This window comes from Nannospalax galili, unplaced genomic scaffold, assembly GCF_000622305.1.
Source record: "Nannospalax galili isolate Female #2095 unplaced genomic scaffold, S.galili_v1.0 scaffold111, whole genome shotgun sequence".
Taxonomy (NCBI): domain Eukaryota; kingdom Metazoa; phylum Chordata; class Mammalia; order Rodentia; family Spalacidae; genus Nannospalax; species Nannospalax galili.
Genome location: NW_008330487.1, coordinates 430,268 through 441,662, shown reverse-complemented (window position 1 = coordinate 441,662; position 11,395 = coordinate 430,268). Strand labels below are relative to the sequence as shown.

Genomic DNA, 11,395 nt, shown 5'->3' with positions numbered 1-11,395 from the left:
AGTGGTGCATGCACCTTTAGTCCCAGCACTTGGGAGGCAGAGGCAGGCAGATCTCTGTGAGTTCAAGGTCAGCCTGGTCTACAAAGTGGGTTCCAGGCCAGCTGGGGCTACAGGGAGTTTAAACTGGTTTTTTTTAAAAAAAAAAAAAAAAAAACTTTCAGAGTTCCCTTGGTTATTCCCACTTTTGTTTTGCAGTTCCTCATTTGAGGGAACTTGAGAATCAAGTTCCAGCATAGAAATCAATAATCTGTTCTATAAAAAGAAATTATGACCTTGGTGGTAGGAAATGTCTTAACATTTCAGAATCGGCAGAAAACACATGGCCTGCCACTCAGAAAGGAAAGCAATTAACCAACAATCACACCTGCTTTTAAGAACGGTAACAGTTATTTATTGAAGTTCAGTGAGTTCTATTCCTACTCAAATAAGGGATGATGTTCAAATGTGTGGGCCCCAGTGTCTTCCTTTTCTAGTAGTACTTACCTTTTCCAACGGCTTTAAGACAAAAACTGCATTATTTTCAAGCCACATCTGAAAATTTACTTTTCAAATGCATATTCTATTTCTCCTTTAAAGATTAGCAATCCAAGTCAATCTTTTGTTGAAAAGTTGTCTTTTTTTTTTTTTTGCCAGGCCACGCCTTTAATTCCAGCACCAGGGAAGCAGAGGCAGCTCTCTATGAGTTCAAGGCCAGCGTGGCCTACTATGTAATGAGTTCCAGGACAGCGGGGGCTATATGAAGACCCTGTCTTAAAAATACCAAAACACAAAACAAAAAATATGTCACTTTTTCCTTCATAAATTTTAACTGGGCCTAGTGGCACATGCCTATAATACCAGCTCTTGGGAGGCAAAGGCAGTAGAATTGACTACCACTAATTGGGAGGCCAACCTGGACTACAAAGGTAGACTGTCTAAAATCACAGAAAACAAAATTTAAATGCAGTTCATAGTACTATGACCAATTTTCACATTTTCTAAAAAAGGAAAAGAAAAAATAATTATACAAGTTAATAACAAGAAAAGGTCTAACTGTATATGGATGTTGATCTAATTGTTTTCAGTTAATCATCCGAAAATTAAACTGATTCTACTCATCCATACTTTCCATTTCTAAGAAAAGGTTTCAAGGCTTTACGTTTAAAGACTTTTTAAGGGGCTGGAGAGATGGTTCAGCAGTTAAGAACACTGACTGTTCTTGCAGAAGACCCCAGTTCGAATCCCAGCACCCACATGGCAGCTAACAACTGTCTGTAACTCAGGGGATCCAACAGCCTCGTCTGTCTCGGGCATTGCATGACACGAGTGCACTTACCTACGTGCACACAATACACGCGTACACATTAAAATAATAATAATAAAATATTTAAAGACTTTTTAAGATTCTGAGGTCACTATTATAAAGTTAAGCTCATTCTTTTTCTAAACAACCTTGGTAACTATAAAGTAAGAACTATATCCAATTAGTTGCTTTGCCACAAAATGAAGTCCTAACATTTGTTTTTCATGTTTCTTCTACCCTCCTTCTTTAATCTCAATTAGGTTAAGTAATTTTTCTGGAGAACAATTTAAACCATAATCATTGAAATTCAGTTTCCAACTTCACTATACATACCTTACCCCAAGAACTACTCACTATATTACTTCATTAATAGATATACTTAAGGGCTTGGGGTGTGATGTGATTCTGTTGTAGAATGCTTGCCTAGTGTTCAATTCCTAACACCAAAAATCCAAACCAACCAACCAAAAATAAATAAATAAAATTTAAAAGCCCTGCATTTCAACTATAATTTTTTTTTTTTTTTTTTTTTGGTCTTTTTGAGACAGGGTCTCCCTGTAGCCCCAGCTGTCCTGGAACTATGTAGACCAGGCTGACCTTGAACTCACAGAGATCCACCTGCCTCTGCCTCCCGAGCGCTGGGATTAAAGGCATGCGCCACCATACCCAGCTTGTTATTGTAATTTTAATAAAGCAAATTCTGAGGCAAAAATCCCAAAGGACACCTGGATTCACCCTGTCAATAGCACTCTGAAATGTTTTCTGGGCTCTACCACGACAGTTAAAATGACTGTAGCAGCTGCAAGTTCCCTGAGGTTGCAAAACAGATACCTGGAAAAGGTTATTTGACTCACCTTTCAAAATAACCTACCACACAGGGCAGCATGCAAACAATAACTACCAGTCTATTGTTAGCATTACTGAAAACACACCATATTTTAGAACTTAGCAGTTTATGGGTCAGCTTAACATTTCATTTCTCATTTTGTCTACTACCAGAGAGGGGGAGCAAGCAACTTTTTTTTTTCATGTAACAATTCTTTATGTTCATAAAACATTCCAAAATGCATCTTGTCAGCATAAATTGCTTTGTTTGAGCCCCAGAAAATTTTCTGCTGTTAGGGCATTTTTTATTTAAGTTTCAACTAAAACTGGTTAAGTTACACTTCACTTCCTCTAAGATTGTTTTTTTGGAATCGCATTTCACAGCCATCTGTGTATGCTGCTGTGGGCCTCTTAAATATACCATTTACTAACTGTCTGATAATGGCATGATGTTTATTTTCACTGAACACAGTAATATGCATAACTTTAAAACTCACAAAATAAACATTGCAAATTACATATGAAGTAAAATTGGTGAAATCACTAATGTCTTGTCAAAGAGTTTTCTGTTCCCACTAACTTAATCTGGCATGGGTTCACTGTCTCATTCCAATTAAAGAACATTTAAAATAGAATTTTTTTGTCCTCTTCTTCCAAATGTTTCCTCCATTTGCAATAAACCACCACCTCTGAGTGATATTAAAAAGCAGCACAAGGGGGGTGGGAGGGATGGCTCAGCAGTTAAGAGCAAGCACTGGCTGCTCCTGAAGAGGACCTGGGTTCAATTCCCAGCACCCACATGGTGGCTAACAACTGTCCCTATTTCCAGTTCCAGGGGAATCTGATGCCCTTTTCTGATCACCTGGGACACTGCACGACACAGGTGCAGTTACACGCATGCAAGCAATACATCCATACACAAAATAAATGAAATATATATATATATATATATATATACACACACATTTTTTTTGTCTTTTTGAGACAGTCTCCCTGTAGCCCCAGATGTCCTGGAACTCACTATGTAGACCAGGCTGGCCTCAAACTCACAAAGATCAGCCTGCCTCTGCCTCCCAAGTGCTGGGATTAAAGGCCTGTGCCACCATGTCTGGCATGAAATATATTTTTTAAAAAAGCAGCACACCAACCTGTAAGGAGGCATTTGTGGAGCTCTGTATGTGTAATATATATACACCATTCAGGACTGAACTCCTAAAGAATCAATGTGGGATACTTGATGGAAATTAAGTTTTCATGTTAATGATATACAGTTAAAGTATGAAAAGAATGGAAGAGGATCAAGACTTTGAAGGAAAGCTGACAAAATGGCTCATGGGGAAAGGTGCCCCCTGCCAAACCTGAAGACCTGAGTTTCATCCTCAGGACCCAATGGTAAAATAAAAGAATCAAACTCCTATAAAATGCTCAAATTGTTCTCTGACCTACACACACTTAATATAAAATAAAATGTTTTTTTAAAAATGACTTCTAGGGCCAGGCGTGGTGGCGCACGCCTCTGATCCCAGCACTCGGGAGGCAGAGGCAGGCAGATCTCTGGGAGTTCAAGGCCAGCCTGGTCTACATAGTGAGTTCCAGGACAGCTGGGGCTACAGGGAGACCCTGTCTCAAAAAGACCAAAAGAAAAAAAAAAGACTTCTAAGAAAAAATTATGAAACTGGCAGACCCTGGCAGAATAGTGAAGGACAGACAGTGTAGCTAGAAAAGGAGATCAACCTTTCATGAGGTAACACTTGGAGGCCTTGATCATGCTGAGAATTTCAGGCCAAAAGTAGGGTAGCTTGGGCATGGTAGGCCACACCTTTATTAATCCCAGCACTGAGGAGGCAGAGGCAAGCAGATCTCGTTGAGTTTGTGGCCAGCTAGGTTTATAGTGAAACTTTATCTCAAAAAAAACAAACGGCGGCGGGGGGGGAGGGGGGGGGACCGCCTAGAGAGATGGCTCAACTGTTAAGAACACTGGTTGTTCTTGCAGAAGACCCGGGTTTGGTAGCTAATAACTGTCCATAACTCCAGTTCCAGGGGATCTGATGGCCTCTTCTGTCCTCCAAGGGCACTGCATGACTCGGGTGCACTTAACCTACATGCAGACAATACACTCATACACATAAAATAAAAATAGTAAATAAAATATTTTTTTAAAAAAAACAGGGGCTGGAGAGATGGCACAGCTGTTAAAAGCACTGGCTATTCTTGCAGAAGACCCAGGTTCGAATGTCAGCACCCAAATGGCAGCTAACAACCATACTGTCTGTAACTCCAGTTCCACGAGATCGGACACCGTCTCTTCTGACCTCTGTGAGCATTGCACAACATGGGTACTTACATGCAGGCATAAAACATAAAATAAATAAAACGCTTAAAAAAGGGGGGAGAGGTGAATGGATAGAACAATCTCATCTCACCAGAAAAGCAAGAGAATATAAATATAGCTCAGCTAGCATGGTAGAGTACATCTCTAATTCCAGTTCTCAGAAACTGACACAAGAGCACTGAGTCCTAGACCATATAGCAAGACCCTGTCAAAACATACTGAAGGCTCTGGGTTTGAATGCTATGCACCACCCCAACAAAAACCACATACATACTACACATATACACAAACAAGATTCACATTTGAAGTGCTTCTTATATTTGCATAATTTAAACTCATCACCAAAAGGAAACTTGTTTGTAACCACACATGTGGAATGGAGAATCATGTCACTAGAACCTACTGTTTCTCTACCACGTCCTTCTCAATTAGCTGACAAATCCTGCTGATGACTCATATCCTTCTGTACTAACCAGTCATTCTGTTCCCTTATGATAGGTGTCTTACCATAAAGGCAAGTAGAGGCAGGTGGATCTCTGAGTTCAAGGCCAGCCTGGTCTACATAGTGAGTTCCAGGACAGCTGGGGCTACAGGGAGACTGTCTCAAAAAAATTAAAAAAAAAAAAAAAAAAACAGAAGCTACCTAAAACTAAGACAATTAGAAGCAGACCTAATTTTTTTAATTCCTGTCAAATGATATGAGTTAAGAGCCAACATTTTTTACCACTGCAGAAATAAAAATATAATTTATCCAATCTGCTGAGACAAACATATCATGTGTGTATTTTATGCCAAAATTAACATTTTCTGAGAAGAATGAAATTTCAACCCAAAAAATACTATGAAAGGAATTAAACACCATTTCTCTAAAGGTAAAGACTGTTCCAATGTTCGAAGTATTTTTTTTCAAACCAGGCTCAACTAACAAAAGAAAGGCACCTAATCTTAAAATTCTTTAATGTAGGGGGCTGGAGAGATGGCTCAGCAGTTAAGAACACTGACTGTTCTTGCAGAAGACCTGGGTTCAAATCCCAGCACCCACATGGCAACTATCAACTATCCGTAACACCAGTTCCTGGGGATCCAACAGCCTCTTCTGTCCTCCTCAGGCATTGCATGACACGGGTGCACTTACCTACATGCAGCAATACATGCATACACATAAAAATAAAAATAATAATGTATTTTTTAAATTCTTTATTGTAAATTTAGAATGAAAAAAAAATTTTGAGACTATCTCATTGTAGTCTGGACTACTTTCAAAGCTTAAGATGTCCTTAAAAGTCTATCATCTACCTCTACCTGCCCAGTACTAGAACTGCAGGCCTGTATCATCACATCTAGTTTTATGGGGTGCTAAGGAGCAAACCCTAGGCCTCTGGCATGCTAGATAACCATTCTACCAATCTGAGCTACAGCCCCTGCTCCTAGATTCAAAATTTAGTTTCTAGGCATCTTACACTGGAGTTGATGTTGTATTAACAGAACCTACAGGTAAGAAAAACGATATACAAACAAGAAACATGTAATCAAGTCACATAAATTTAAGTGTAACAAGCTAACTCCTTAATGTAATTTTTCTTGAAAAGATTTTGGTTATTTTATAAATCTACACTTATTGAAAACATAGTGTAGGAGAGACTACCTTAAAATGTATAGAAAGGTCATTTTCTGGTAACTTCACAGGGACCCATGGAAAATAGAACCTACAGCTCCATGCAGCTTCTTGTATGCAAGGAAAACAACCACTTCTAATAGCCTAGAGGCTCTACAACTCTAAGGAGCAAAAGATTTATATACAACATCCACTCAGCTCTCTCTCTCTACCAAGAAATCCTATAAGGCACTGAAGTCCCCAACGACTGTCCAGGAAGACAGCTGAACTAGAGAATGCAGTTCAGTCGGTAACACAAATAACAGAGGCTACCAGACACACCCATATATGATAGTTCTAAAGTTGAAAATTGGGTAATATTCCAGAGATTAACCTGCTAAATCATCATTTCCCAAAGTAATTGTAACTGGTAACATCCACTGTTCTCAGCAGGGATTTAAGTACTTTAAGCCTCAAAAGGAAAACAATATTTTCATTCACTACCATGTACTTACTGATATCCTTTAGCTTAGATTCCAAAACTTAGAATTCAACAATCTATTTGGTAAACTAATTTACTTATTTGTAAAACTGAAAGAGTATCACTTGGGATTATTGCATTCTGGTTTTGTTTGTTTTTTTCAAACAGGGTCCCTCTCTGTACCCCCAGCCCCAGCCAACCTAGAACTCACTATGTAGACCAGAATGGCCTCAATCTCAGAGATCCTCCTGCCTCTGTCTCCCAGAGTACTGAGATTAAAAGTGTGCACCAACAGGCCCTGTGATTACAGAGTTTTAAATGTGATGATTTTTAAGTAAAAAATTTTAATTTATTTTGGGAATGTATGTATATTTGCATGCATTGACATGGTGCACGTGTAGAGATCAGAGAACAATCTACAGGAGTCAGTCTTTCCACCATGTGGGCTCCTAGGATTGAACTCAGGCTTGGCAGCAGGAACCTTCACCCACTGAGCCATCTCTATGGCCCTGAATTTGACAGTGTGTGACCTGGCACAAAAAAGATTCTAAAGAACTGAATGTTGAAACCTAAAAGCACTGGCGTTGAATGCTGTACTTTACAAGGACCCCAATCACCAGATCTCTACACTACCCTACTTACTAAACTCATTCACTCTACCACATTAAACTATGTATCCTGATTTCTAGTTAGTAAAAAATTTTAAAGATGCCAGGCATGGAGGCACATGCCTTTAATCCCAGCTCTCAAGAGGCAGAGGCAAGCAGATCTCTAGGAGATCAAGGTCAGCCTGATCTACATAGCAAGTTCCAGGCCAGCTAGGGCTATAGGGAGACCATGTCTCAAAAAAACAAAAATAAAATAAAAATGATGATTCTCCAACTTCCATCTAATACACTATATAGCTGTTGGACTAGCACAGGGGTTTTGAGGGTGGGGTTGATCTAATTAGGTTTCACTTTAACTGAAGTTTCACTCTCTCCAAAGCAATGGCTAAAAATTTATGTAGTGTCCTCTGAATCTTATTTGTAAATGCTTTTTCTAGAGGCTTTATTGACTTCCAGCCCATATTCAAATAAAAAGAACTGGTCAAACTGTAAAGTAAATCCCTATCAAATTTCAACTTTGTGTCTCAAAACTGTAGTCTTTAATTACTACTAAGAAAAAAAACTTTAAGGACAAAACCAAAAGTTAGTTCAAAAGAGGATGAGGACATAGCTCATAGTACAGCAACAAAGGGCCCTGTGGGGGGAAGGGGTGTCAATCATCAGTAAGATAAAGGAAAAAAGTTTAACTTAAGAAAAATAAATACAATTTCCCTTACAATTTTTAGCAACTGTATATACACGTATATGAAACTGACTTTAAAAAAAAATTATGTGCTGAAGCATTCAAACATTTACTCTTTCCCTAGTACCACCAAAGTTCAGCCATGTTGTAAATGGTTTGTGCCCACAAACTTGGTTGGTTCAAATTAAATATTACTTGACTGACTCATGAAGGGAGTGGTCTGACTTCTGTTCTGAGTCAGAAAATACCAGAGTTCAGCAGTTCTAAACTATTTTTCACTTGTAAAGGTATTCTAAATCGCCAGCCTTTCTAGCTAGTAAACGTAACAAACTCTTCTCTTGGTGGGGAAAAAAGGCTTAGCAGTAATACTTTCTGGTCTGGAGTTCAATTTATAATTAACAAAGTGCTTTCACATACATTTTCTTACATGAGCGTAACAATCTCTTGATTTAAGTATCCACACATCCCTAGAGAAAAACTTTCACAAAGTGGCAATTTCCAGTTGACTCTTTAGCTCCAATAAACACCCCCCCACACACACACAAATCCCAACACTGCTGCTGCATTTCTTTAATCAGACTTTTCTCTCCCAGACACTTCCCAGGTGCCTCATAAAAACTGTCTCAAAGCACACACACCCTGGGGCCCCAAGACTTTCAAGGCAAAATCTCTCAAATAAAACCCTAGCTTAGGCCCCAAAGAGCCTCAAGCCAGCATCTCCTAAAATGATCCTCTTGGCTCAAAGACATTTTCTTCTCCCTAAGTTTCCACACTCTCATCTGTGCAAACTGCTCGACCACTGCATGAACAAGAAATCTCAAAAGTATTTCTCAAAGTCAGACAAGCTCCTGATAGAACAGCAGAAAAATGAGGGGCTTTAGACCAAGAACGAAAATTTTAATCCAATTCTTATTATCTGTGTGACCTGGGACAAGTTACTGAACACAGCACTACACATTTATTGCTTCATCTCATCACTAGTAAGTCCCTATGGCCAGATCCCTACTGCCTGGCAAACAGAACTCATAATGTGTCAAATGAATGCAAATGAAGATACCTTCCACCTTTATTCTGGTTGTGAGAATTAAATAAGTATTAAAACTACCTGTAGCAGCCGGGCGTGGTGGCACACACCTTTAATCCCAGCACTCGGGAGGCAGAGGCAGGCAGATCTCTGTGAGTTCGAGGCCAGCCTGGTCTACATAGTGAGTTACAGGACAGCTGGGGCTACAGGGTGACCCTGTCTCAAAAAGACCAAAAAAAAAAAAAAACTTGTAGCATACTAGACACATACTACTAATTAATCCTTTCCCCCAATGAACAATACTATTTCTGAAAACAGTGTGTGAGTTATTGAGAAAAAGGGCATTAAGAAAAATCTTTTCAGCTAGAAATGGAAGATCAGCCCTGAGATCCCAACACTTGGGAAATGGCAGCAAAAGGACTATCACAAGTTCCAGGCAGGCATGGGCTGCATAGTGCATTCCAGGCCAGGCTACCTAATGAGACTGTCTCAAAAACACAAATAAGGGACTGAAGAGATGGCTCAGCCCCTAAGAGCACCTACTACTCTTTCTTTCTGAAGACCCAAGTTCAGTTGCCAGCATTGATGTCAGGCAACTCACATCTGCCTTTAACTTGTGGTCCCGCGGGCCCAACACCCTCTTCTGGCCTCCTGGGGCAACTCCATACACATGGCATACACACACACACACACACACACACACACACACGCACACGAATAATATAAACAAATCTTTAAAGCACAAATGTGTAGTTTACGTAAGGATATACACACATTTATTTCACTTTTAACAAATACATTATCAGATACTTTATTACATATGTAAAACTTTTAAGCTCTAGAAACACATCATTGATTTTTGCCTGTAATTCTATTATATTCACTACTAAAAGATCCACCTTTTTACACATTTATTCCCAACTTTTGTGGTGATGGTAGCAGGGCCTCACAGCTCTACCACTGAGCCATATCCCCAGTCTCTTTTTTACTTTTTATTTTGAGCCAGGGTCTCACAAAGTTTTCCAAACTGGCCTTGAATTTTCCATCCTCCAGCCTACTTTATACACCTACAAGCCTAGCACTTGGGAAGGCAGGAGGATCAGGAACTCAAGGCCAACCTGAGCTATTGCATAGTAGTTTGAGACCATCCTGAGCTACATGGAGACCCTATCTCAAAATTTTAAAAAAAAAAAAAAACAGCAACAAAAGAATCCTTACTTCAACACCACCAGATGGAAAAAGTCCACCAACAATTAGTCCATTCACCCCCAAACTAAAACTGTCACGAAAGGAACAAAGCCCTGATGTGTCCTTCTGTAACCTTTATTTCCTTTTGCACACTAACAAGGCTTAACTTCACTTCCGGTCTGAAACTGCTCCGTAATACAGAGTATTGAAACAAGTAAATAGCATCTACTAACCCAGCAATAGTGATAGTTCAGTGACTCCAAACTGACAAGCCTTAGCCGAGGGTCTATAATGATGCTAGAATTAGTCGCTTTATATTTTCCGACAAGTCCAAGGACATAAAGGGATGGCTTATCACTTCTTTATAAGTATTTATACTACTATTTCTTAGCAGTTTTCCTCCAGCAGGCTAGCAAAAGAGCAACAACCTAAGATACTTCAATTTACCTAACAAAATACCTTCCACCTGAAAACTAAGCAAAAAAGAAAAGAAAAGAACCTAAAAAAGAACTGATGCTTCTGAATACCCTACAGGCTTAAGAACTCAGGATCGTGGGCAAGAAAAGTCAAGCTTGTGTTAGCTCTAGGGGAGTGGGAGTGGAGGAGGGGAACCTAAGATGGGGTGGCAAACACAACTGGGGCAAATTCGGAATTTTACATCAATTTTTACGAAAGGGATACTGAAAGCACGGTGAGAAAGAAGCGCCCGAGATCGTGGTCACTGCTAAGACTCCGAACAAGCTCTTACTTGACCGCAACTCAGGGATCCCATGCTTCTGCGCGAGTTGGACCCCAGACCCCGAGGTTCACCACCAACACACAAAAGACCGCGGGGAGGGAAGGGCCTCCTGGACGCCTCTGCTCGCAAGCTGGCCCAACGCACCCTTGCACACCCCTCGCCTGCCACTCACCTCCCCACCGCCGCACCCACACACTCCCCCCACTCGTGCCGTCTCCCCCACGCTCGCTCGCCCTTGGACTCCCCCGCACTGGCTCTCGCCATACCCTCACCCCAAGGACACTTGCTCGCTCCACGCACACATGCGCCCAACATTCTTCCACACTCCGGCCGGCCCGCCCGCCCGCCCGCTCACCCACCTCGCGCTCCACGCCGCCCGCCGCGCTCCCCGCCCCCGGCCCGGCCCTCCTTCCGGGGACGTGTCTCGGGCCTGCTCTAATGGCAGCGGCGCCTCCCGCCCTCCACTGCCAAAGGCCCGGCGTCGTGCGGGGCCGCCCGGGAGGGGCGCACTCACGCTGGCGAGCTGGGGACTGGGCATTGAAGTCCGGCGGAGGCGGGAGCGAGGAGGCGCCTCTCTCCTCAGTCACCTCGGCGGCGGCGGCGGCGGCGGTAGCGGTGGCGGCGGCGGCGACGACTCCCC

At 41.4% G+C, this 11,395-nt stretch overlaps 1 protein-coding gene across 3 annotated transcripts in view; it reads right to left on the bottom strand.

The window, feature by feature from the left end:
* Positions 1-11,395, bottom strand: part of Ptp4a2 (protein tyrosine phosphatase 4A2) — a 32,979-nt gene extending 21,584 nt beyond the window's left edge. Inside the window, exon 1 of one of the 3 annotated variants that reach the window (XM_008848115.3) lies at positions 11,270-11,395. The gene's annotated coding sequence lies outside the window, so the exon portion shown is untranslated. Of the gene's footprint in view, positions 1-11,027; positions 11,051-11,114; positions 11,139-11,269 lie in introns of those variants that run through there. The other 2 variants (XM_029553597.1, XM_029553596.1) reach the window with 2 other exon arrangements.